The sequence below is a fragment of the Dreissena polymorpha genome, chromosome 3 (assembly GCF_020536995.1).
Source record: "Dreissena polymorpha isolate Duluth1 chromosome 3, UMN_Dpol_1.0, whole genome shotgun sequence".
In the NCBI taxonomy this organism is placed as follows: domain Eukaryota; kingdom Metazoa; phylum Mollusca; class Bivalvia; order Myida; family Dreissenidae; genus Dreissena; species Dreissena polymorpha.
In genome coordinates this window covers 126,264,116-126,291,765 of record NC_068357.1, presented here as the reverse complement: position 1 = coordinate 126,291,765, position 27,650 = coordinate 126,264,116, and the positions used below count along the sequence as shown (strand labels likewise).

The 27,650-nt window shown below is 35.9% G+C and overlaps 3 protein-coding genes across 5 annotated transcripts in view; 2 read left to right on the top strand and 1 right to left on the bottom strand.

Annotated features, from left to right (window-relative positions):
- Window positions 1–21,078, top strand: part of LOC127871331 (uncharacterized) — a 205,646-nt gene extending 184,568 nt beyond the window's left edge. Inside the window, exon 8 of the mRNA XM_052414139.1 lies at window positions 20,598–21,078. The gene's annotated coding sequence lies outside the window, so the exon portion shown is untranslated. The remainder of the gene's footprint in view (window positions 1–20,597) is intronic.
- The window catches only part of LOC127872573 (uncharacterized), a 213,304-nt gene that overhangs the window by 39,153 nt on the left and 146,501 nt on the right, over window positions 1–27,650 (bottom strand). The gene's annotated exons all lie outside the window — the stretch shown is intronic.
- The window catches only part of LOC127871328 (uncharacterized), a 290,977-nt gene that overhangs the window by 172,531 nt on the left and 90,796 nt on the right, over window positions 1–27,650 (top strand). Inside the window, exon 3 of one of the 3 annotated variants that reach the window (XM_052414136.1) lies at window positions 22,969–23,036. The exons of the other annotated variants lie outside the window; for them this stretch is intronic. The gene's annotated coding sequence lies outside the window, so the exon portion shown is untranslated. Of the gene's footprint in view, window positions 1–22,968; window positions 23,037–27,650 lie in introns of those variants that run through there. 3 annotated transcript variants of the gene reach the window in all.

Below are 27,650 nucleotides of genomic sequence, written 5' to 3'. Positions count from 1 at the left end.
AAATTGCAAATTTAAACCTTCTAAAATTGAAATAGATTGCAGACGACATATAAAATTGTAAAGAATTATAAAGAAATTGGCAAACCGATTGATTTTATATTTCGATTACTTCTACCCATTTTGAAAGCGTGGCCATCGCTGTGCTCCGTAGGAAAACGTGCAAAACAAATCGGTCGAAACCACGTGCAGTAGTGAGAAAACCGGGTATGTGTATACACATACCTGAGAAAACACAAACACATTTTGACAGTTGGTTCGCAACTAGTAAAACAACTATTAACATTAATCAGCAAGAGATCGCACTCAATAACAGAACTGACCACGTAGAGATATCATCACTTACCCTATTTCAAATATTTTTCAGCTGAAAATTGTCACCCACACGTCTTTTTTAGTTTATTTGTATTGGTTTTTCTGGAGCCGAAGTGCATCTCACAGAATATCCATCTAACTTCCGTTGTTTTCACTTTCGTTATTAAAAACTTTGTTTAAAAGAATTATTTCTCCTTTTAGATTGTTAAAGCGATGTGTTAGTATATATTATCAATAGAATAGTATACCGTGATGAATTTAACGGAGTTACGTATCGATCTTTCTGTCAGTCTGTAAGCGTACTATTTTATGCGCAATAATATAAGTATGGTGATTCGACAACAATTGTAAACATTGGTGAAATGCTTCTTACATAGTTATTCTTTTGAGTGTTTATGAGGTCTGATCGTGCAGTTTGCAAACATCAACGGAAAGATTACAATCCAATGCATTTGTCATCGTCAACCGTTTGGAATGTCAATTAGGCGATGAGTTAGTTTTTAGCATGTTTCTTTCTATGTTATGAATTTACAAATGGCTGCCCCCATGGTGATGAAATGACATGTGTTCGAGTTTTGATATTTCTAGATATGTAAACTTTTTTTACTATTTAAGCGTAACTTGCCCTCGTCAATGTCGATATTATTCACTAGTTATATAATTTTCCGCCGAAATACGTGGAATAAACATGATTCAGATTTTTGAAAATAATGTATATTTTAGTGTTAAAATCGCTTTGTATTTTGATTGATTTTGTGGATGGTATGATACGTTGATGTACAAAATTGGTAGCAGTTTGAAGGAAAAACATTCTTTAAAGCATATATGTATACATTTTCAATGTGGCACTCTTCCTTTAGTCAAATTTGAGTTCAATGCTTGGGGTCCCACATTTTTCAAAATGAAGCCTCTACATGAACCTTAAACGAGCGTAGAGTAACTCTACGATGTTGAAATTTGCAAAGCCCTTCTTTATTGTATCTCAAAATGTGAAAAGCAATTCTGAGATTTTTATGTTTTCTTCCATTTAATTACTTTTTTGAGTTATAATGCCCTACTTATTATAAGTAAATGTAATTTGTGTAAGATTAAAATGCATTTACTTGTTCTTATAAAAATAATAACATATGAAAATATACAATTTTGTGTTGTGTAGTACATTTGCTTCCATGGCAACCAATTTATTTAAATGATACCATTGTTATTTTTTTTACATTTTGAACACCAAATTAACTCGAAATAGTCACATGGATGTACTTTTCAATTATGTCATAATTTATAAAACAATATAAATACACAAGTCATAATTAAAGAGATTGTTGTTTTTTTTAAACTGAATTTAGTAATGTGTTTTTTCTGAAAATAATAACCATTTCCAGAAATATTTCAGTTGGATGTTGGTAAAGCAATCTATGCATGTTAACTAAAGGTCCATTTTAATAGGGAACAAAACATATATTTACCTTGCACTTGCAGACCAGTTGGCAAAAAAAGTTGATCTGAATCAAACACATCTTTCATCGAACAATGGAAATTATCACTGAAAATCAAGAAAGTTTGTTTCTGCTTAGATATCAACTAATAATTAAAAATCTATTATTGTTGTTCATTTAAAACATGATTTTGAAGCCTTTATAAATATGGTAAAAAGATGTTTAGTTGTGATATCATAATTTGGATCTAACAACTGAATAAAATCTGCAGAGAACTTTTTACATACATTTTCTATACAGTAGTTGCTGTGGCGTAGTGGATATGGTGTCCGCCTATGGACCGGGAGGTCATGGGTTCCATCCCCATGGTGGGAGCGTTCTTTAGATCGCCTCCAAAGACACCATGATTGTACTAGTTCTACCCAGGAAACAGACTCAAGAGATATCCACAGTCGAGCAAAAGCCAGATAATGTTTTGGTATCTTCTATGTATCCAGATCCAAACATTTAATACTTCCCAAACAATACAATTCTGTAAATGAAATTATAATTTTTTTTTACCTTATTTACAAAGGGAAAACCTTTGTTCTGCTTCTCCTGTTTTGGACATTCCATTTACAATAATTCAGTGACGCATCGAACAGAATCAAAGATAACCTTCCAGTAAATTCAATCCTAGAAGGTAACTCTTTGATTTTGTTACACTCTGTAAAGTCGTTAGTGCCAAAACTGGTTGATCCAATAAACATGCCAGTGTCTTGCATCATCCATGACCATGTATTCCAATTTCCAGTTTGCTTTATACATTCCAGTTTGACATAGATCTAACTAAACTTTCATATACAATTTACTTCTGCAACAATCCTCTCTTCTGTATTTACACAATGCTTATCCCGTAATACAAAGCATGGCCAGAGGTAATTTAAAACAAAAATCCATTCAACTTTGTTTACATTTGACATTGTTTTTTCGTCGCGATTTCGCAAACAAGGGAAACAACTGTGCTCTCTTTAATGAACTTCATAAAGATAAATGTACCACAATTTACCGATTTTGTCATTTTCAAGAGAAAAGTCACGCTTCTTTTGTCGAAAATGCGCTTAAAATCGTTTTTTTTTATTTTGGAAAATTTGTGAAGACGTGAAATAGCTAAGGCGGCCATATTTGCGAACGCTACGACAGCCTAGACCATGCGTAACTTTAACGTTGGAACTTACGAATTCGTAGCAGGTGGTTGCGTAAGTTTTTTTTATGAAACGCTCGGATTTTCTTACGAACTGCGTAAGTATACTTACGTAAGAAACCGTGCGTACGAACGTTTATGAAACGGGGCAATATCTATTAGGATTTATTTTTCGATACCACGTAATGTGCAATATCTATTTGAATTTCATTACCAATGAGTGTAGACTATTCATAAGACGTGCGACTGAGTGATATAATGCACTTATATGCATTAACAGCTCGTGAGCGATGTCTTTTTGAACTTGCGATGAATTATTGTAAGATGTGCAACGTCGTCTTGCCAAGTTAAAGGCGTCTGAATGAGTTATATAATGCACTTCGGGGCAGAAACAACGCATGTACCATGTTTATTTTTGGGATATATTTGCAGAAACCGCGGATTTTGCAATCTCTTTTTGAAAATAATTGACTAGGGCTATGGAAATATGTGTATAAATTATACTCAGACGTTCAACGTTGCATTTTTCCGAGTGAGTGTTATCCGTTATCAAGTCTAAGGCGTGTGAAAGAATGCAACGGTACACAATACGGAGCATTAACCAAATATGCAAAATATCTATTTCGATTTAAAAAAAATTATTTGTAGATGGTGCGTAATGTAGAATATCTATTTGGAATTGCATTACCAGGGCTTGTACACTATATTTGTGTACACATTTTGCGAAGATATGCAACAATGTCTTTCTCTTAGCGTTTACTATACATTGCACACATTGGAGCAAAACAACGCACGTTTAATAGTTATATTCTTCGATAGCACGGTGTGTGAAAAATCTATTTTGGATTACATGGTCAGCGTGTATAGGACATATATTAGGCGTTTTCTATTATCTAATATCTATTTGAATTGACAATTTTTTTTTAAGTTGTTTAAAATTAGCAAATTTTCGTTTCAGTTATGATATTTGTGAGGAAACAGCAATACTACACATTATCCATGCTCTAAAACATCCATTAAATGAAACTTTTGACGATTTGAAAACCTGAAAATTATAAAGCGTTGCAACGCGAAACGATTCAATAATTTGGCAAGTTCTGTTGTCGTTACATTGTGTATGGAACTACACAATATTTTGAGCGACAGTCGCGGCGACGCACGATATATTTAAAACGATATATCACCCTTGTGTGGGTAGCCCAAAAGGCGATATATCGTGTTAAATATATCGTGCGTAGCCGCGACAGTCGCGCAAAATATCGGGCGTCGCCTCGACAATCGCGCAAAATATCGTGCGTCGCCGCGACTGTCGCGCAAAGTATCGTGTATCGGTTCGTGTGTCTAGTGTCGCCCTTGGTGAAAGAAGGTCGAGATCACATATTGAACTATCCGGATTCCGTAATATGGAGATATATTTGCAGAAACAATGGATTTAGTAAGATCTAGTTGGATCTATATTGACAAGGGTGTATGTGTGTATAAATAATACTCAGACGTACAACGTTGTCTTTTTACAAGCGTTGTCAAGTTTAAGGCGTGCGAATTAATGCAACGATACACAACGAGCATTAACCAAATATGTGCAATACTTATTTGGAGAATACTTTTTCGATAGCGCGTTATGCACAATATCTATAAGAATTTATTTTTCGATACCACGTAATGTGCAATATCTATTTGAATTACATTACCAATGAGTGTAGACTATTCATAAGACGTGCGACTGAGTGATATAATGCACTTATATGCATTAACAGCTCGTGAGCGATGTCTATTTGAACTTGCGATGAATTATTGTAAGATGTGCAACGTCGTCTTGCCAAGTTAAAGGCGTCTGAATGAGTAATATAATGCACTTCGGGGCAGAAACAACGCATGTACCATGTTTATTTTGGGATATATTTGCAGAAACCGCGGATTTTGCAATATCTTTTTGAAAATAATTGACCAGGGCTATGGAAATATGTGTATAAATTATACTCAGACGTTCAACGTTGCATTTTTCAGAGTGAGTGTAATCCGTTATCAAGTCTAAGGCGTGTGAAAGAATGCAACGGTACATAATACGGAGCATTAACCAAATATGCGAAATATCTATTTCGATTAAAAAAAAATATTTGTAGATGGTGCGTAATGTAGAATATCTATTTGGAATTGCATTACCAGGGCTTGTACACTATATTTGTGTACACATTTTGCGTAGATATGCAACAATGTCTTTCTCTTAGCGTTTACTATACATTGCACACCTTGGAGCAAAACAACGCACGTTTAATAGTTACATTCTTCGATAGCACGGTATGTGCAAAATCTATTTTGAATTACATGGTCAGCGTGTATAGGACATATATTAGGCGTTTTCTATTATCTAATAGTCTGATCAGGGACTTCAGTGTAGCTTCCCCAATCCTGTTTCTCTGTGGTGTGCAAAGCAGGTTGAGCAAACTAAACAGTCTTCCAACACTCTCTTGACCGGACGTTTCTGGCGTTTCACTGCCGGCATTTGAAGAAGATTGACTTTTAAGTTGTACTTTTTTGAAAAGAATATCAATTTATTTTTAAGTTAAAACAGATTTGTCAATTTTTTTACGATAGCTTTTGTTGTTGTGAAACAGGTCACATAACCCCAAACCGGAACTCCTGTTTGTAGGGTTACATGCAGTCAGTTTGATACTTAGCACACATTGTTCAGTGCATGCTGCATATGATTTGTAAAATACATTGCAAATGGAATGTATTGGTATCAATTTGAAGGTATATTTGTAAGCAATAAGAAAAAAGCCATTTTTGTGCTCTACTTTTTCTGTTGATGGTTCCCGGCTTTGAAAGTAAGTCATACTATTTGAGCCCAAAATGGTCGCCTGCACAGCTGTCAAACCCGGTTTGCCTATTCTAAGGTGAATATTTTGAGTTACAACGTATAGAATAAAATGACATCCATTTTTTCAAAAGATTATGCATTTATCTTTGCAATGATGTATGATGATATAGTGGGTCATTGCTTGATCATGGTAAAAATTGATATCGAACTTCAACTATTTGATATGTAATATAGAAGGAAATTAATTGCGCATGCGTAACCACCAATGGTTTGGTTGGTTTCAAACACCGTAATTTCATTTTCAAAAGTGCACAATAACGTGATTAAATAGTGTTGGAAAAGTAAATCGCAAATAAACGTATGCAATGCTATTTATAGCAAAGTTTCGGTAGAAAGTTTGGCGCTGGCTCAACGCGTGTCGTATACAGTCTTTGAACAATAGACTGATAACCTTTACGGTAGTAAAGTAGTAATATAAGCCATGATGGCGACCATTAGACACGAGCCTCTCTTACGGAGGAGATGTATCACGATTGCCGCATTTTATCATCGTGCTGATTAGATTGTAACAAGGACTTTGAGCATCAAACTGTTGTACACACTTTTAAGACAGTAAGCAGATAAACCGGTTTTACACGAAACAACGACAATTTATTTAATAGCGTAATTCCGTTTGACCAACAAGTAACCAGCTGACTGATCACGTGGTTTTGTCACCTGATTGTGTGGTTTTAATTTTTCACGTGAGTGGGTGGAAACTGCGCATTTGTATTGAAATCCGTGGTATGGAGGTCGAGTTCATCATATTTGCGTTTAAAGTAAAGGACACATGAATACATACTCCATATCATCCTGCTTCGTAAGTACACTGTTATATTTTGATAGTTCTTGCAGATAGTAGAATTGTTTACTGTCCAATGTCACGTGAAAAGCGTGCGTGTATTGATTTTTGGATAAAAACTTTGTAGCACAGAGAACATGTAGATCAGTTGATTACGGCTTAAAGTTTCGTTGTTCTTTTTAACTTTTAATCGGCCGATAATTTCATAATGTGTGATTTAAATAGTATGATTCAACAACTACAAATAATAAATTATAAATTAATAATCTCTTTTCCAGTTATAATAAATAATAAACAAAAAGATCAAACGGTCGCTTTTAACCGATAACAACCCGATAATCCGCCGCTTATTGATTGCAATTTGCAAACTGGCTGTCAAAATGTTTATCACACATCACGCTTCAGCACTACAGAGCCTAAACCGCAGACTGGAAGTAAGTATCGATTTTATCGCCGTTGCGTCGGTGTAATTTTGCCAATGTACATGACTGACTTACTCGCGCAAGACCACTCATATGGCGGAAATTTAACATTTGGGATGCGAAATTGCTGGCCGCTGGCCGGAGAAACGGGGTTACCGCCTAAGAGGGGTGCTTTATATAGTGTTTATCGACGGTCGCGGCACAGACCGGCCGCCTACACGGGGCGAACGGCGATAAGGGGTGACCGGAAGTAGGGGTTGGACTGTACACGTGCTTACAGCAATTTTGATGTATTTAGTTGACAATTAATGTTATTCTTTCCACAATCTCTTTTACTTTTGATGTTGTTGTGATGCCATTTCCCCCGACAGCTAAGATTTCCGTTTTTTACTGTAGCATCACACAGTACAGATTGTTGTCCTATTTGTCAGTTTTCAATCCGCCTTTTCCCTACCATCGTGCATTATAAGGCACATGTTGATCTTTTCTATCATCGCAAAACGTTAGATATAGCTATCACCGAACAATTTAATACTTCTTTAGCAATTGTAGAATAATATTCTGCCAGTCAGCGCGTGCTGTTCTTATTTATATTAATTGATTATATAGATGTCAGCACAATTCAAACTGAAATAATAATAACAGTTTGTAATAATATGAGATATAATTCACACCTCTTGCTCATGCAGTATTCACTCAACGTGCAATGGCTCGCGCATCTTATATAATTTGACACTATTGAGTTAATGATGTAAGCACAATTCAAGCTGACAGAATAGTATCAGTTTTTAATAATGTGTAATTTAACTCGTACCTCTCGCTTAACTCAACGTTCAATTGCACGCGCACTTCACAATATTACTATTACAACTACTACTGCTACTGCTACTGCTGCTGCTGCTGCTGCTACCACTACTACTACTACTACTACTACTACTACTACTACTACTACTACTACTACTACTACTGCTACTGCTACTGCTGCTGCTACTACTACTACTACTACTACTACTTCTACCACTACCACTACCACTACTACCACTACTACTACTACTACTACTACTACTACTACTACTACTACTACTACTACTACTACTACTACTACTACTACTACTACTACATTACTACAACTACTATTAATACAATGAATGTATTGGCGCGATGGAAAAGGATTTATAAATCAAGCTGAAAGAATAGTATCAGCTTTTAATTATGTATAATTTAATTCGCATCTATAACTTCACGCAACGCCCGAAATCACAGCTATATGTCATTATTTTCCAACAGACGAAACCAAATGGGAGACTGAACGTTACCCTGAGTTCTACCATAAAAAGCACTCTAATATTTTTTTTGACACTTGAAGGTTTCTATAGCGGGGATTTCGGTACCGGCGCGGGTTTATGTTCTTGTTTAAAATTACCGAAATCCCCACTAAGAGGCAATTTATGATGTCAAGAGTGCTTAATAATTCATATTAATATTATTATTTTCACATTAACATATATGCGATGCCGAAAACAATCATACCGATGACCTTTAACCCTTTCAGCGCTGGAACCGAATTTTAAAGGTCTTTGCAAACAGTTTGGATCCAGATGAGACGCCACAGAACGTGGCGTCTCATCAGAATCCAAACTGTTTGCTATTCTGGTAGTATTCTTTGAAAAAAATCTAAGAAAATGCTTATTTTAGAAATTCAGCAGACGACATTTGAGCAGACTACAAATTTCCCAGCATGCAAAGGGTTAAGGGCGTAATTATGGTGGATTTGGCGGGCGAATGTATAATTACATAAATCCCCGCTATAAGTCATCATCTTTCAACAGAAGTTACAAAAGGGGAGATTGGTGGGGATTTTTCTGTATCACTGATTTCTACTAGATCTACATGTAGAAATCACTATTACGATTGTTTACACTTGAATGTATGTACTGTTTTCTCTTCTAGAATAAGGGAAACCACTGCGTAGGAGATTGCCTTTTTATAAGAAATTAAGTTATTTCCCGTTGTGGGCGGAGTTAACACCGCACTACTTTTGAGCAGTTTCTCTTTGAGTGATGAATCTATTTGGAAAACAACGTTCTCGATTCTTTGGTCGTATTTACGCTCAATTGGTCATTGTCGGCTCGGGTACTATTTACATGTACCCCGGGTACTCTTAAGTATACTTACATGTACCCCGGGTACGGTAAATATACTTAATCGTACCCGGGAAATTTAACGCTAAATCGGTCGTTGTCGGCTATTTTTTAGCTCATCTATTTTTTGAAAAAAAATTATGAGCTATTGTCATCACCTTGGCGTCGGCGTCGGCGTCGGCGTCTGCGTCGGCGTCGGCGTCCGGTTAAGTTTTGCGTTTAGGTCCACTTTTCTCAGAAAGTATCAATGCTATTGCATTCAAACTTGGTACACTTACTTACTATCATGAGGGGACTGGGCAGGCAAAGTTAGATAACTCTGGCGTGCATTTTTACTGAATTATGTGCCCTTTTTATACTTAGAAAATTGAAAATTTTGGTTAAGTTTTGTGTTTAGGTCCATTTTATTCCTTAAGTATCAAAGCTATTGCTTTCATACTTGCAACACTTACTAACTATCGTAAGGGGACTGTGCAGACAAAGTTATGTAACTCTGACTGGCATTTGGACGGAATTATGGGCCCTTTATACTTTTGGTCCACTTTACCCCTTAAGTATCATAGATATTGCTTTCATACTTGGAACACTCGCAAACTATCATAAGGGTACAGTAAAAGGACAAGTTGCATAACTCTGGATGTCATTTTTACGGAATTATGGCCCTTTTTTGACTTAGTAACTTTGAATATATGGTTAATATTTGTGTTTCGATCCACTTTACTTCTTAAGTATCAAGGCTATTGCTTTCAAACTTCAAATACTTTCATGCTATCATGAGGTTACTGTACCTGGCAAGTTGAATTTTACCTTGACCTTTGAATGACCTTGACTCTCAAGGTCAAATTATTAAATTTCGCTAAAATTGCCATAACTTCTTTATTTATGATTAGATTTGATTGATACTTTGACAAAACTACTGTTACCTGGCATACCACAATAGACTCCACCCAAACCATCGCCCGTGCCCCCCCCCCCCCGAACCCCTCCCCCCCCCCCCCCCTATTTTTTTTTTTTTTTTTTTTTTAAGATCGTCTCACAAATAACCACCACACCCTCACACTATACCCCCCCCCCACCCCACCCCCTCCCCATTTTTTTAAACGGTTAAAAAACAAAACTATTTATTTTGATTATTTTATGTTTGAAATACCGTCCAACCATCGCACCCAAGAATCCCCCCCCCCCACCCCCTCCCCCCACACGAATCCCCCCCTATGTTGTTTTTTTTTTAAGATCTTCTCACAAATTACCACCACACCCTCACACTATACCCCCCCCCACCTCACCCCCGCCCAATTTTTTTCCCTTTTTTTCGCACTTTTGGAAGATAATGTAATTAATGTCCACACCCCCACACAATGCACCGCTCTTCACTCCACCCCTCCCTCCTTTGTGATTGAAAATGAGAGTCCCTTCACCTTTAAAAAGAAAATAGATAAGCGGTCTGCACCCGCAAGGCGGTGCTCTTGTTTTGAATTAGTTATATTTACATATATGTCAATTTTCTGTAAAATGGCATCTATTCTATCGAAACTCGTACTCAAAAAGCATGTTGATGCAGATTTTTTTAAAAGAAAAGTTTTATTTAAGATAATCGGTAGCGCGTTTTACGACATCGGATTTGGGGCGGAAATACTTGGGTACAGTCTTATATCGACCGGGTACGATTAAGTATATTTACCGTACCCGGGGTACATGTAAGTATACTTAAGAGTACCCGGGGTACATGTAAGTAGTACCCAAGCAGACAATGACCAATCGAGCCGTATTAACACACAGAAACAGTTGATTGTAATGACAACAATTACTCTTACATTTACTTTCTTATCGTGCTAGTTATTATTGAAGATGTTTTGAACGACATAAACGTACTTACAGTCAAGTTACCATTACCGGATAAAAACACAAGTCGGATCAGTTTGATGTTCAATGTAAGGTATCGCATTAAATGTTGATTTTATATTTAAAGTGAATAATTTAAGATGATATTTTGAACATAGCGTCTTAAACAGTGTTTGAAATTTAAAACGCAATCATTGAGTCTGAATCTCCGATCAGTTTCTGCTTGTTTCCTGACAATGACATGTACATATCGCGTTGTTTATGTCTGGGCTAGTTTGGAAAACGAGATTGAACATTGTACGTGGCCAATTGTATTATTATAAGTAAGTCAAAAGTATAGGCTTATAACTGTCCCCTACTGGTTTCACATGAGGGGACTTATGGTTTGCGCTCTGTCTGTCGGTCAGTCAGTCTGTCACACTTTTCTGGATCCTGTGATAATTTTGAAAGTTCTTCACATTTTTTTATGAAACTTGAAATATGGACAGATTGTAATATGAACATTATGCACGTCATTTCGTTTCGTTGCTACGTCAAAAATTCTGGTTGCTATGGCAACAAATAAAAAAAATCTGACAATGGTGGAGCTGGTAGAGGACATTATTGCTTGGCAATAGTCTTGTTATTACATGTATATCCATTCAATAATATTTATTCCTTCAAAAAACAATCTTACTTTGGTTTTGTGCTTATGAATGTGCAACACATTGAAGGGAATGATTTATTAAGACAATAGCAGATCAATCATGGTATGCTAATATAAGTAAACGGGCTGTACCAAACATGTGAACACTGAACAGACCCTGGTCCCAATTTTGACTTTAACTATTATTACGTTCAGAGGTTGTAAGATAATTGTTTAATGTTATTTTATATAAAAAATATATTAAAAAAAATAGTATAATAATACTATCAGATAATAATGTATCTGATACACATATTATACTATTATTATTTAGATGACATTAAGTTAACAGCTAATTGATTTATTGATAATTATATCAATAAATTGCTATGTCACTGTACAATGATGCATATGTAAAACATTCTTGTGTATTGAAATTGGCATATTGGGACACTCTATTACAGTAGTAAAAATTAATATTAAACAATGTATAATTTTGAAATTGTTTGATCTGTGTCAAAGACAAAGCATAGTAGATAATGACTTTTGACGCAATAATAATAAGAACTTGTAGTGTAACTGCATGAATTTTGTTTTTTCTTTAACAGGGCCATTTTCTACAACATTTTTTACAAAGCTATGATTATTGATAATTTAAAAAAATCGTACATGTCTGTGCAAGATAGCCACTGAAGAAGCTAACAGTTCAGTCAACAAAACCAGTCTTTCAACCGCTACCGCTGCTCCATCGACATCATTTATAATCCTTTTATATTAAATCTTACATCAAACATTATTATTTGAAAGAAACTATATTGGTGCATAAAAAAGGTCAGCTTTATTTATACCAAGTCGTTATATCCAAAGTCGAGCACAGTGAAGGATATGTATATTTGTGTAGCTTAAAATTTGCCAAATATTTATAGAAAAACGAAGCAAAATACAACAAGAAAACTGTTTATTTACAAATAAACCTGATTCACTGTTGTTGTTTTTTTTTTCAGCAAGAATAAGACAATAACCCAATTATCAAAAAGTAGATACAGAAGTCAAGTTCACATTTATAAAGATTTTTCAAACAAAAATGATTATATGCATTTATTAAAACTTTATGAAATGTTTACTGGCATTGTTACTTTTTTGTTGTTAACAGATACCAACTACAAATGTTTACATAAAAATAAACAAAGGCATCAGCCTCATGGATGAATGCCGTTGTCAAAGTATGGCTTTCAGACAACTAAAACTGTTGATGATGGCCAATCCGAGTCAGTTTCAAACAATGCCCTAGACGTGCATCAGTAAGGATCTTTGTTTATTGAATAATGTCTCCGATTAAGAGTGTCAGTCTGAAATGAGCACTGAAACTTAACATTTCACCAATAAAGGCATGTGACAAAAGGTTTCAAAGGGTTTGTGAACTAAAGAATAAAGCTATTAAAAATACCCCAAAATTTGAAGATTTCACGATGCAAATTTTCCCATTTTCAGGTTTTTTTTTCGCACAAATTTTTCCCAAGTGCGCAGGTACGGGTACTTTTGATTTTGATTGAGACACACATTTTAAGCAAGTTTCATAAATATTTGGTAGTAAATGTGGCATCAAGAGTGTTCATAAGCTTTGTCTGAAATTTTACCTACTGACCTAGATTTTGTCCCCACCTAATTCAGTCTCTAACTCAGGGGAGACGTCATTATTTCAAGAAAAGTGATGTTCGATAAAAGTTTAAAACAAGTTTACATCTTATCACTATGAAACTTTGTGGTCATAATATCTCAACCAGGTTTGATAACCAGCCAGATCACATGAAGCACTTTAGAATTATGGCCATTGAATTTAAAAAAGGGCAAAATTAACCGTTTCCACTTATTCAAATAGCTGTAATCTTAGCATCTGCAAATTGTGTGACAATGTATATGGGCATTATATCTAGACCAAAATCTATTTCAAGCCAGATCGCCTGATGCACGCCTTAAGTATGGCCCTTCAATTATTCCGAATTTGACAAAGTAAAGTAACCTGCTCTATATTAAATGGTTCCATTCAATAACTTCAGTTTGCATCAAACAATCTTGATGGAACTTTAGATAAAGTAAGCTTGAATAGAGGCCTAGCTCGGGGTTGAATTTGGGGCTAAACAGAAAAAAATGTTTTTGTGCAAGAACACAAAAGAACACATATGAAGGTATTGCATTCAAATTGTGTGCAGACCAGCATTATTATAAAATGTATTATGTACTGATTGTGAACCTATTTAATGTCATAGATCGATTCATATGTGAAATAAAAATGACATTGCAACAATGTTCAGTTGACAGTGATTTTTGTTTCATAGTAAAACAACTGTTCGTTCATATAAATTGTTAATTTATATTGCGTAAAATAGTAATTTATATGCTTGTATGTCTTTTACCACTGTTGATTATTATATGTATGTGTACTCACGGGCTTAAGGCCTTATGTATTCTGAAATAAAACCTATTTATGTTTCCGAAGATTTCAGTTTAGCAAAGTGTAGGTATAATTTTACACATTAGGCTAAGGATACTTAAATATATTTTGTAGTTCGCGGAACGACTTTAATCCCGTTCTGTAGTTGTAGTAGTTTTGTTCAGTAAGACTAAAGCTGTGTATGAACAAAACAAGTTGAATCATGTATATTGTCGCATGTGCACAGTCTGATTAATACAATATATCATTTATACATCTTGAGGAGTCAGCGTTTTTATTTTGTCTTTACAATTATTCCGAATCATAATGATAATTCATATTTTGTTGAAAAAAGTTAGCATGTTTAAAAGAACACAAACAAACATAACTAACAGATATTAACAAAAGCATCATCATGCTATTACATTTATAAATAGAATAAATATGTAAATACGAAAATTTAATAAATTCCATTTTGTTTCTAATGTAGTTTTGTGGTTTTACACACATACTGGTTGTGATAAAATGACAAGCTTTATGTTGATGTGACATGACTGTGTATATGCAACGTATGGGTTTTGTAAATTATACTTATTTACTTGTAGCTGGAAAATGGATGGCAACCAAAAGAACATACTCGGACTGAAACCCGATCAGAGAATTCGTTTTGATAATAAAACTGAAGTCATGTCATAATTACCTCTACCCTATGGTCGTGCACAAACGAACTGCTGAATCTTAACGGTGTATGCATTCTCGTGACGATGCCTGCCAATACCGGTACCAAGATATTTGCCGACAAGGAGACCAACAACTGGTTCAAGGCGTTCATAGCCCTCAATGTGACAAAGGAAGGACTGACTAACTTTGTTGAGAACACAATGAAAAAGGTCCACGCAGCACTTGGTACGTGCAGCAGTTATGAAAAAGCTATAATATCACTTCACCGATTCAGTGGTCCATCATGGAAAAACACTAAAAGACATGATTGGAAATCAAACTGGTGGGAAATAGCGAAATGTTTTCTGCCTCCACAAGGATACGCTAATGTGTCATCGGTTCAGGAATCAGACTTTAATGCGGTGATAAACATAATATTGAACTGCACAGATTTCAAGAATTATCTCTCCTCCTCATGGCTATCACCTCCACCGCCTGACCCGCTATGTCCGTTAGAAAAGGTAATGAATACGAGTTTTAAAATGTTTCAAGCACAACTAATTTTCTTCAGTGATATTGTATTGTTGTTTTTATGCCCTCTTCGAAGAAGAAGAGTGGGTTTATTGTTTTTGGCCTGTCTGTCATTTTATTTGTCTGTATGTCTGTCCCAAAACTTTAGACTTGGTCATAACTTTTGCAATATTGAAGATAGCAACTTGATATTTGGCATGCATGTGTATCTCACGGAGCTGCACATTTTGAGTGGTGAAAGGTCATTCAAGGCCATACTTCAAGGTTAAAGGTCAAATATATGGATCAAAATCGCTCAAATGGGGGCATAGTATTTTACAAACACATCACTTGTTTATATTTTTTTAACTTTTTATGCTCCCCCTACATTTTTGGGGGGAGCATATAGTCGCCGCTTCGTCTGTCTGCCCCCCCCCCGTGCGTGCGTGTGTCCGTCCGGATTTTTGTCCGGGCTATTTTTCAGCAACTAATGACTGGAATTCAATAAAATTTTATGGGAAGCTACACTACCAAGTGGAGATGTGCATATTATCAGCGGGTTCTGGTCGGATGATTTTTCAAAGAGTTATGGCCCTTTGAAATTTTCTATTAACTGTACATAAAGTGCAATTCTTGTCCGAGCTATTTCCCAGCAACTAATGACCAGAATTCAATGAAACTTTATGGGAAGCTTCACTACTAAAAGGAGATGTGCATATTATCAGCCAGTTTTGGTCGGATGATTATTCACAGAGTTAAGGCCCTTTGAAATTTTCCATAAACTGTACATATAGTGCAATTCTTGTCCGGGCTATTTCTCCCTAACTACTGACTGGAATTCAATGAAGATTTATGGGACGCTTAACTACCTTGAGAAGATGCGCATGTTATAAGTGGGTTTTGGTTAGATGATTTATTTAGAGAGTTATGGCCCTTTGAAATTTTTAAGTTGCTAAACCATTCATCGTATTATTTTGTCCAAAGTTATGCCCCTTAAGATAGATGTTTCCTTATATATGAATATGTAGTGCAATATTGTGACAAAAAAAACTTTGGGAGGCATCACCCATCTCTGACGGTTTCTTGTTTAATAATAAGTTGTTTTTGAAAACATACTGTTCCATTTAGGTCCGTCAAATAGGCAGAGATGTACGCCACAGTGCCAACTGCAAGACAACAGATGCTGAACTTCAAGACTATTTCCAGGCATTGACCATGCTGCTGGCAGATCCAGTATGTCTGGCGCATGATACGAGTGCAAATATAGCCCTCAGTAGGCTTACTGATGTACGTGTATGCTTTTCTCTTCATGGCATTGTTGAACAAATTTCGTAGTTGTAAAGTTCATTATTTGATTACTTGATTCATTTAATATTTATGCGAGTAAATGCTTAAAAACTACCAGTCATTATGTGAGACTATTATTGATGTGTACACATGATGCACACTTGTAAGTTAGTCAGTAAACCTTATACAAGTTTTATTTTGCATATGCTTGATATTAACACATGATGACAATTGACAGATTGAAGCATAGAACATGCTGTTATTTAATGAGATCAATATGATCTTTAGATAGTGTGGCGAAATATTTATAATAGTTTTATAATTGTCCCATTAATAAAATGTTTATATGACTCAAAGATGCAATCTGTGTAACATATGGATTACCAATCATTGCATACAAAACTTAGAGCAAGCATGCAAATGATATATCAAAGATTTGTTGAAATCCACACAATCACACTTAATACAATTTCTTGTCTGGAACCATATCCAATATTTAATTCTTAAATGTATGTTATTATCTGTAACAAACACAATTGAACAAATGAATGGCAATAACATTTTGTTGTTAAGTGACACTGGTAAAAACACTTGGTTTAGTTTCTTGGGGTGTTAGGTGAGCTTCTTGGGGCATTTAGCCCCCTTGTTGTTGTGTACGTCACATTTCTTGTTGCAGAGTAGTAAACTTGCATGTTAACTTAGGCGATTGATTCAATAAATCAGCTTTTTGTCCTTGTGTGTGGTCAATTTAAAGTAGCGAACATCATAATATTGAGATTAATTTGACAAACAGCCAGGTTTTGCACTTGCTTGAAATAAGCCATTATTATAATATACCATTTGTTTTTCATTTCGATTGTAGCTTCAGAATGACCGTCTCCCTCTGACTGAATTTGGCAATTTGATTCAAGAGTTCAAACAAGCAATTAAGCGTGTTAAAGATGCCGCTGAGGAAGACTTCTCGGAAAAGGCAAAACAATCTCTGGAAGAAGGTTTGAAAAAAATAAAGGAAGCATTAAAGGACGGTGAACAAGAGATAAGAAACAAAATACAACAGGCTGATAATGAAATAACTGAAAAGATGAATAAGGCCACAAGTCAGATTGAAGAGATGAAGCATGACAGTGTTCAGACAATATATGACAGGACAGAATATTGTACTAGGCTTATTGAACAGAAAATCGGAGATGAGACTAAGAAAGCTGAACAAACAATAACATCACAGATAGACACACTGACAAAAAGCAGTGTTAAACTTATAGAAGACCACACTAGAGATAGGATGGAGCGGCGCATACAACAGAAAATTGCTGACAAGGCGGGAGAAGACTTCGAAAGACGCGTAGAAGGTGAGTAAACTGTATCCTTAGACCTGACAATTATGTTTTTGCTTAACTTGGCACAAGATGCTCATGGTGAGCGTTTGTGATAACATTTTGGCTGTTGGTGCGCGTCATTAAATTGATATCTTGTTTACAGTCTTAAGACCACATTTAATGCCCAGCTTGATGAAACTTTTCAGAACATTTGCCCCATTGATATATCTGTTGAATTTAAAAATGGTTCCGGTCCGTATGTAAACATGGCTGTGATGGGGTTGGCATATTTCCTTTTGTGACTTAGTGAAAGTTGTTTACACTGTTGATATAATATTTTTTTGTTAAATCATCATGAAACTTTCTCAGAACATGTGAGATAATGATATCTCTGCAAAATTCGACAATGGTTCCGGTCTGGTAAAAAACCTTGCTGCTAAGGGGCGGTACAGTTTTGCTTATATGGCTGTTGTGAAAAATTGTTTATTCGCTAGAAGTCTTTTTTTGGTCAAATCATTAAATGTTGCTCAGAACATTAATATTGAATAATGCTAAGTTCGACAATAATAAGTTCTGGTTTGTTCAACACTAAGCTCGCGGGAACGGGGCAATTCTAACAAGATGGCTTCCAGTAACATTGTTAACTCACCTGAACAGTGCGCTCATATTGAACTTTTGTGATTGGCTTTTGTCCCTTGTTCACTGTGCATCGTTCATCGTGCCTCGTCCGTCGTCAACTTGTACCTTGTGAACACTTTAGAGGCAACATGTATATACCAATCATTATGAAATTCGGTCAGACCATTCGTCCCAATGATATCTTGGCTGAGTTCGAAACTGGACCGTTTGAGGTAAAAAGCAAGGCCACATGATCGAATTAAAGTAAAAGCTGGTTAACACTTGAAGTCACTTTAATAGTCGATTTTTCATGAAACCTGGTCTGAACATTTGTTCCAAAGATGTCTTAGTTGTGTTCGAAAAAAAACGGTTCTGGTTCATCACAAAACATGCCCGCCACAGGGATTGCCACTTTTTCCTTATGTGGCTAAAGTTAAACCTTTAGAAAACTCTTAAGAGTCACAGTTTTGGTGATGTGGTGTGCGTCATCAACATTAAGCTCTTGAGGCAATTTTGCTCATCCAATATCGATAAAACTAAGTAAGAATGTTTATTTGGACAATATTTATGACGTCTTCGGATTTGTGTTACTAGTGTCAAAACTACAAGGTCACCAAGGTCAAATCTTTGAAAAAACTTGTTACCACTCTAGAGCCACATTTATGCTTCAATCTTGATGAAGCTTGGTAAGAGTGTTTATCTCGGCACTATCTAGCTTATATTAATGATGATGAATCATATTAAAATACCAGGATCACGCCTCTGTCATTACTTATACTTCCCTTTATTACAATAATGTGAGAATACCATGGTTGTGCCTCTGTCATTCAGTAAACCTTTATTGATTACATTTCATATGAGAATATTGTATTTGCGCCTCTAACATTTAGATACAATGTAGCCTTATTGATTACAGTTTATTTGCAAATAACGTGATTGTGCATGTTTCATTCATTTCACATCCTTCATGATGGTTCATATGAGAAAACGATTCGCTTTTATCAGTCAGTTGGCCTGCTATACTTGAATATGTTGGTTGATACCCTTGATTAGTAGTCTACATAAAAAGAATATAAACAATGTATTTGTCTATGAGCATATATCTGACTTGTAGTAGAAGAAATGCTCACACGTAATGTACTTCTATGAAAATGTATTATCATTCCAGATCTTCGCTGTAGACTGGTGGACCATTACCGTGAAACTGTAAGCTACGTGCCTCTGTCTTTTTTAAATCCTAGTCTCGATAAGCACGTACAAGATGTCTATGTCAGTCCAAAACTTCACAGGATTAAAATAGAGAATGATGGGAGACGCACAAAACAGGAGCAAATTTTTTCGTACAAAGATTGCTTCAACCGTGGTGATAATTTATCTAGACGTATATATTTGCAAGGCGAGCCTGGCAGTGGCAAATCGACATTTGCTTTCATGTTAGTTAATGAGTGGTGTAACATACATTTGACTTCAACGGAATCTACAAAAGAGACAACAGTGTTTGTTGACTTTGAAACCCTAAAGAAATTTAAGTTTCTCTTTTTTATCTCTTTGAGAGATTCAAGACATCAGAAGGATGTAATGCAGATGATCAAAACGCAGCTAATTGATAATATATGTACGGAGGACGAGCGTGAAGAAGCGAAGAAACTTTGTCTTCAAATTATAAAAAATGATATATGTCTCGTTCTTCAAGACGGTCTAGATGAATGGCCTAGTGATGAATCTCTACCTTCTATGACAGGAATTCCTAAAGATAACTGCATCATACTCACAACGTCTCGACCATGGAAACTAAGTGATGAACGTATCAAAAATTCTCAAATAGATATTCTGTTAGAAGTTGAGGGTATAGGCGATACTGAAGCATTCAGTGAAAGAATACTACGATGCTTACTTGATGAATCAATGGATATCAAAGAAAGTGTGAAGCAATTCAACATATTCCTCAAGAGTCGCAACCTTAAGTCGATATTATCTTCGCCTATGCTGCAGGCACTTGTCCTCTGTACCTGGGTAGATGATACGGCTGAGCGTCTCACCGGATCGTCACTATGTGATCTGTACACTACCCTACTTGACTGTTTTTGCAAAAAAGCCACTCATGACATGTCTTATTTCAACAAATTGAATCCACCGCCAGTAAAGAACTTTGAAGGTTCAAAATATCTAAAATCAAATAAGGCTCACATAGATTCCATTGCTGAAGCTGCGTTCTCTTTTTTGTTTTCAAATGAAAAAGAGACATCAATAGTTTTTAGCGATGTCAAATTGTCAGACTTTTTGCTACCATCTGCAAAAGAGTTCGCACTAAAATCAGGGTTATTAACCAAAAGGAAATCTAAAAAAGCTACTGATACGACTTGTAGGTTTGTCCACAAAACTTTTCAGGAATTCTTAACTGCTTATCATATCGCCAACAATGCAGACGCTGTGGATGACGTCGTTTCCGATTATCTCAAATGCCATAGCAATTCATATCTTGATATATCTCAAATGTTCATTTACCTGTGTGGCTTGAACATCTCGGCAGCGAATAAACTATCTGCACTGATGAATGAGCACGGCTTTGAATGCAATTGTAATCACCGGACCTTCCAAGAGAACATTTACCAAAAATTTATCCTTTCCGGCTACAGGGAGGCTATTGCCAACAAGAACACCCCAATACACCTGCATATGAGTCACTTTGTCTTCAGCAATGATAATGATGCTGAAGAGTTGTCTCACATCTGGGCACTGAACACGTTACGTGCACAATCTTTACACATTAATTGTATTGGATTTAGGGTATCAATATGTGCACAAGACGCGTTGTCTACTGGTTGTCAGAAATCTGGACCTGTTTCCTTGCCTGCATGTGATGATCCTGGTCCCTCTACACGTACACGAAAATATTGGGTAGAATTCAGTTTGTCTTCATGTTGTGTGGTGTTGGATTTGTCATGGTGTCACAACCTGGAACAGATGACTATCAGGTGTAATGGAACAGTGCAACTAAGTGCACTGATGGGTCTTAACAGGTTGAAAGATCTGCAGTTAGGTTGTAAATGTAGAGCGCTTGACTTGTCGCATCATGAACACCTAGAATCAATTACTCTTCACGATGGAGTAACTTTATTACCACTCTCTGTTAATAATTATAAAAGTCTTGAATGTATTGAAATACATACAACTTATGACGGACTGGATTTGTCGCTGTTTGAAAATTTATTTTCGATAGCAATCAGCAATAAGGTGAAATTGTTACCAAAACGACCTCTCATTCATAACAAACAAAAACTGACTAGGATTGTCTTATGTGGGTTTAATTTGAACAGTGTTGACAATACATGGTGTCTATTAAACGGTGAAGATTCAGTACAGTGTGCAGACTATACTCCAGTACTGCTCAATATAGCATGCATTGACTTGCGTGATGCCAGATTTTCCTCAAACTGGCTGCGCAGTCTGCTCAGAACGCTGCTGACACTTGATCATAGGGTGATGTGTACTCTGGAAGATTGTATGATAACTCCACTTGATCATGAGGTAAAGGGTAGGCTGCTAGGCAGTCACATAGAACATATAGACTTAAAAATAGAAACGGATTTAAACAAAACATGTGCAATCAAAGTGAGATACTTAATCGGGCAAAACTGTCTATGGGAGACTCTGCATGGTCTGGATGTCAAGAATCTGAGTTTAAGGGTTATGTCTCTACCTTCATATGTTGCATATGTTGCATCCTGGAATCGTGAACCTCATATGTCACAGTCACTAGAATCCCTCTCCCAGCTAGAAACGCTTAGAGTTAGTTTACCTGAATATATCGACCTGCAGCTGCCCCCGTCATTGAAGCATTTGATAGGCTCTTTTTATTCATTGCTTCCTTCACAACTCCGTGACCTTGTGAACAAACTGTTGACATGGACTCAATCAGTTGAGTGTAGATTGGAATTTGTTTGTATTGATAAAAGAGGTAAGTACTTGTCCAAGAAGATTCCACCAGATGAATATATGTCCATCAAACAGAATCTTGAAGCACTGGAGAATGTTAAAGTGAAACGATTTCAAATACATGAATTTGCACTTAGCACTAAGACCTGGTCTGTACGTGACAGTGTTGGGGTTGATGATGATGATGATGATGATGATGATGATGATGATGATGATGATGATGATGATGATGATGATGATGATGATGATGATGATGTTGATGGGGGCAAAGCTCATTCAGTATATCATGAATCAATTGACGGCCTTGGTCGCATATCAATGCCAATTCAGATTAACTGTGTTTAAAATCCAGACTTGACCAAATGAAGTAATACATGCGACTACAAGACTATATACGATGGATCATCAGGAAATATGAAAACTTCATCCTTTATGCTCAGTAATTTATTTAATACAAAAACTAATGAACATATATGTAAGTGTAAATACCTTAAATTAACGAAAAGTTTTACTCCTTTTCCATTTATCATCTAGAGGTGACAGACGATTAAAATAAGTCACCACTGGCAATCCGGAGCACGTCAATTAAGGTTCAGTGATGTTTTCGTCGCTTGTTTTGTAAGCACTTTTAGGCGTGCATTTTATGTTCTCTTTTAATGCCCCCCTTCGAAGAAGAGGGGGTATATTGCTTTGCTCATGTCGGTAGGTCGGTACGTCCACCAGGTGTCGGTACGTCCGTCCACCAGGTGGTTTCCGGATGATAACTCAAGAACGCTTGGGCCTAGGATCATGAAACTTCATAGGTACATTGATCATGACTCGCAGATGACCCATATTGATTTTGGGGTCAGTAGGTCAAAGGTCAAGGTCACGGTTACTCGAAATAGTAAAATGGTTTTTGAATGATCATTCAAGAATGCATACGCGGCCAACAGGGCACACTCTGAACAATATTACTGAAGCAACAGGTATGTAATCCTAAATCTATAATTATCAGTCCAATGAAACATCATCCTTTAAGTAAAATACAGTGGATCAGTAAAAATATATTCAGAAAATGAGATTTATTGTATATTTTGTATATTAAATATTGTGTTAATGTTTAATTGTGTTGATTAATATAAATATAAGCAGGACAGGGGAGGTAATACACTACAGGGGAAACAAATGCAATAAGTTTAAATTTATTGTTACAGATTTGCCTCCCTTGTAATATAATTAAATTTTACCAAATGTAAGGCTAACAACATTTTTGTAATGCATACTACTACTACTACTACTACTACTACTGCTGCTGCTGCTGCTGCTACTACTACTCTACTACTACTTCTACTACTACTTCTACTACTACAACTACTACTACTGCTACTACTGCTGCTACTACTACTACTACTACTACTACTACTACTTCTACTACTACTCTACTACTACTACTACTACTACTACTACTACTACTACTACTACTACTACTACTACTACTACTACTACTACTACTACCACTTCTACTACTACTGCTACTATTTTTATGCCCCCCTTCGAAGAAGAGGGTGTATATTGCTTTGCACATGTCGGTCGGTCTGTCGGTCGGTCCGTTCACCAGGTGGTTTCCGGATGATAACTCAAGAACGCTTAGGCCTAGGATCATGAAAGTTCATAGGTACATTGATCATGACTCGCAGATGACCCCTATTGATTTTGAGGTCACTAGGTCAAAGGTCAAGGTCACTCTGACCCGAAATAGTAAAATGGTTTCCGGATGATAATTCAAGAATGCTTATGCGTAGGATAATGAAACTTGATAGGTAGATTGATCATGACTCGCAGATGACCCCTATTGAGTTGCAGGTCACTTGGTCAAAGGTCAAGGTCACGGTGACCCGAAATAGTAAAATGGTTTCCGGATGATAACTCAAGAACGCTTATGCCTAGGATCATGAAACTTGATAGGTAGATTGACCATGACTCGCAGATGACCCCTATAGATTTTGAGGTCACTAGGTCAAAGTTCATGGTCACGGTGACCCGAAATAGTAAAATGGTTTCCGGATGATAACTCAAGAACGCTTATGCCTAGGATCATGAAACTTGATAGGTAGTTTGATCATGACTGGCAGATGACCCCTATTGATTTTCAGGTCACTAGGTCAAAGGTCAAGGTCACGATGACCCGAAATAGTAAAATGGTTTCCGGATGATAACTCAAGAACGCTTATGCCTAGGATCATGAAACTTCATAGGTGCATTGATCATGACTGGCAGATGAACCCTATTGATTTTCAGGTCACTAGGTCAAAGGTCAAGGTCACAGTGGCAAAAAAACATATTTACAAAGTGGCTGTCACTACAACTGAGCCCCCATATGGGGGGGGGCATGCATGTGTTACAAACAGCCCTTGTTATTATGGAGATTTTAATCCCCCGTCAAAAGGATAGAATTGGCGTCTGTCCGTCAGTGATGTTATTTATGATGTAGTTCTCCTATAACAATTTGTAATTTCAAGAAGATATTAGAAGTATTTGTTATATTTTTTTTTCATACTTGTTATAATGGAAATATATGGCATGCTTTGTTTAGCCACTGCCATGGTAATGAAATCGTGTTGATGAGTCGCATTACATTTATATTCCACAATCTTTTTAATTAAACATATTCTAAAAAGATATTGATATAATCTTTATTCAATAAAATATATTTACAACGAAAACATATAAAACAGTATATTTATTTCTGGATCATCCCTCTTTCATATATATTTCCCGAACATTGTTTTATTATGTGTAAATAATTTCAGACATATTATGAACAAACAACAAAATTAAGTGTATATTGAATGCGACTTCAAATCAACCATGTTAGAAATACAGCCATGCGTAAGTAAAGTAATACATGCGACTACATGACCCCACTATAATGTTAACACGTTTGTTATACATTTCTAGAACAGCGTTATGTATGTACAAAATAATTTTGTAGAGGACTGTCACTATATGACTATCTGCATATTGTATTGCTCATTATAATCTCATTGTTTTTTCATTTCATTCATACCATGTTTCAGATATTTTCATCATTCTATATGAAAGATAAAGATTATAGAAACAGTAGTCATTACTCATTTAAGTTGCTTGCATGCTTGAATAATTACAAATATTGTCAGTTATATTTAATTCTTGTGGCGAGGAAAAGACTTAACATTCCTCAATTAATACCATATGTCTCTTTGGTAATTTAATGCCATTTCTTATTGTTGTAATTCGAATCTATATCATAATATGATGCAAATGTAATGATTCCTGCTTAATTGTTTTGAATGTTGTTATTATTTCTGACGATGGTGAATATGATGATTTTGATGATAATGTGAAGATGAGAATTATAATAATTGTAAATGATGATGACGAATGTGCAAATGATATGACAAAAATAACGAATAAGATGACAGCGATGAAGTTGCTGTTGTTGCAGGTGATGATGACAACGACACTTATGATGATGAGATTGTGGTGGTGATAATGACGATGGTGGTGTTGAAGGTGATGGTGATGAGGCGAAACACTCTTTTTCTTCACAGAATTTCAATTTTAAAGATGGATTTAGATTCTGTTACATAATAACTTGTATTCCAATCCAGTTCTGGTGTATTCAAGTAAATAAATATGTCTAATAAACTTCATTTTTAATCCGATTGTTGCTATCTGATTTATGCACTGGCGGAGTGTATTCCACGTGAAAAAAATCTTTAACTATGGATCCCGTTGTGAAATTTAATTTAGTTAAACACTGTAACAGTGAACTGACCATATTTTGAAGGTAAAGACATTGAGCTCAAACGAAAGAGTGCCATCATCGTTTACATGTTTTACCAATATACTGGTATCTTTAAATGTCATTTTTATACGCCCGTTTTTTTCAAAACGGGACATATTATAGTTTCACCCTTAGCGGGCCGGCGGCGTCCACAGCAGTGTCCGCTCTCTAATTCAAATAGTTTCCATCCGATCTTCACCAAACTTGGTCACTAGTTGTATCTTGACAATATCTAGTTCATGTTTCAATATGGGTCATTTCGGGTTAAAAACTAGGTCACTTAGGGCATTTCAAGCATTGAGCATTCGAACGGGCGTATCTCGTGACAATTTGGCACTCGTGTTGACGATGCTGCTTCAGCAGATCGTCTAAGTAATACCATGAAAACAAATTTCACAATGGCGACCTACCTAAAAGACCAAGCCAATTGAGTAAGCTAAATCTTCTTAATCGGCATACCTCGGATTGAGTTAGCCAAAAAACAAATAATCGGCATACCTTGCTGATTATCATTGAAATATGGGAAATAACAACAACAATTGGCAAATGCCGAAGAAAATGTTTAAATCATTAGGAAGCTCGATAAAAACAGTGGAATTCGATGTTAATTGTGCAAAGTAGAGAACTTTACTTGTATGTGGTACCGTTTGATAGTGGAATAGTGCCATTTTCAACATTGTTCGAAGTCATTGAACTGGAAGTGGAGCTGAATAGGTAATTCCCCATGCATGGGTACTACTTCCCCGTACCCCGGGTACTTTGAAGTATACTTCACCGTACACCGATTTTCAAATGATACTTTTGGGTACCCCGGTATCCTTACAGGTATCTTTCCTAATAAAAAAAATCGTACCCAAATATTTTCGTACCCATTTTTTTCGTATCCATTTTTTTCGCAGCCAAATATTTTTTAGTTACCAATTTTTTGTCGTATCCAAATTTGTTTTCGTACCCAATTTTTTGGGGGCATAATTTTAAAGATATTTGCAGAAATATGCCTCTTGTTCTTAATAAAGTTTTACTAAGAAGCAGATATGCCAAATATTTAATTAAGGATACGGATAAAATGACGAGCATTAAAAATTATACAATTGTGTTGATGTAGATAAACTTAAATTGATGCTTTTATAAACATACTCTTCAAAAGCATCGTCACGACACCAGTACTGTCAGTACTTTGATTATAATTAGCGGCATGTGTACCTTTTCCATGGATGCTGATTGCGTTACACATATTGTTTTTGATCACAATTAATACTCTTTTTCTTTGCTTTCTCAGTAAGTTAAATGTGAAGTTAAAAAGGTTTTAATAAATAAATCTCGTAATAAAGTTCAAGAAGTTGTTTATTTAAATGTCTGTTTTAAGGTTTTGCTATTGTGTTATGCACTGTCGCTCAGTTGAGAGTCTCGTGTAAAAGGTGTGAAGCATCTAATACACTTCGGCTCAGTTTTAAGTCTCTGTGA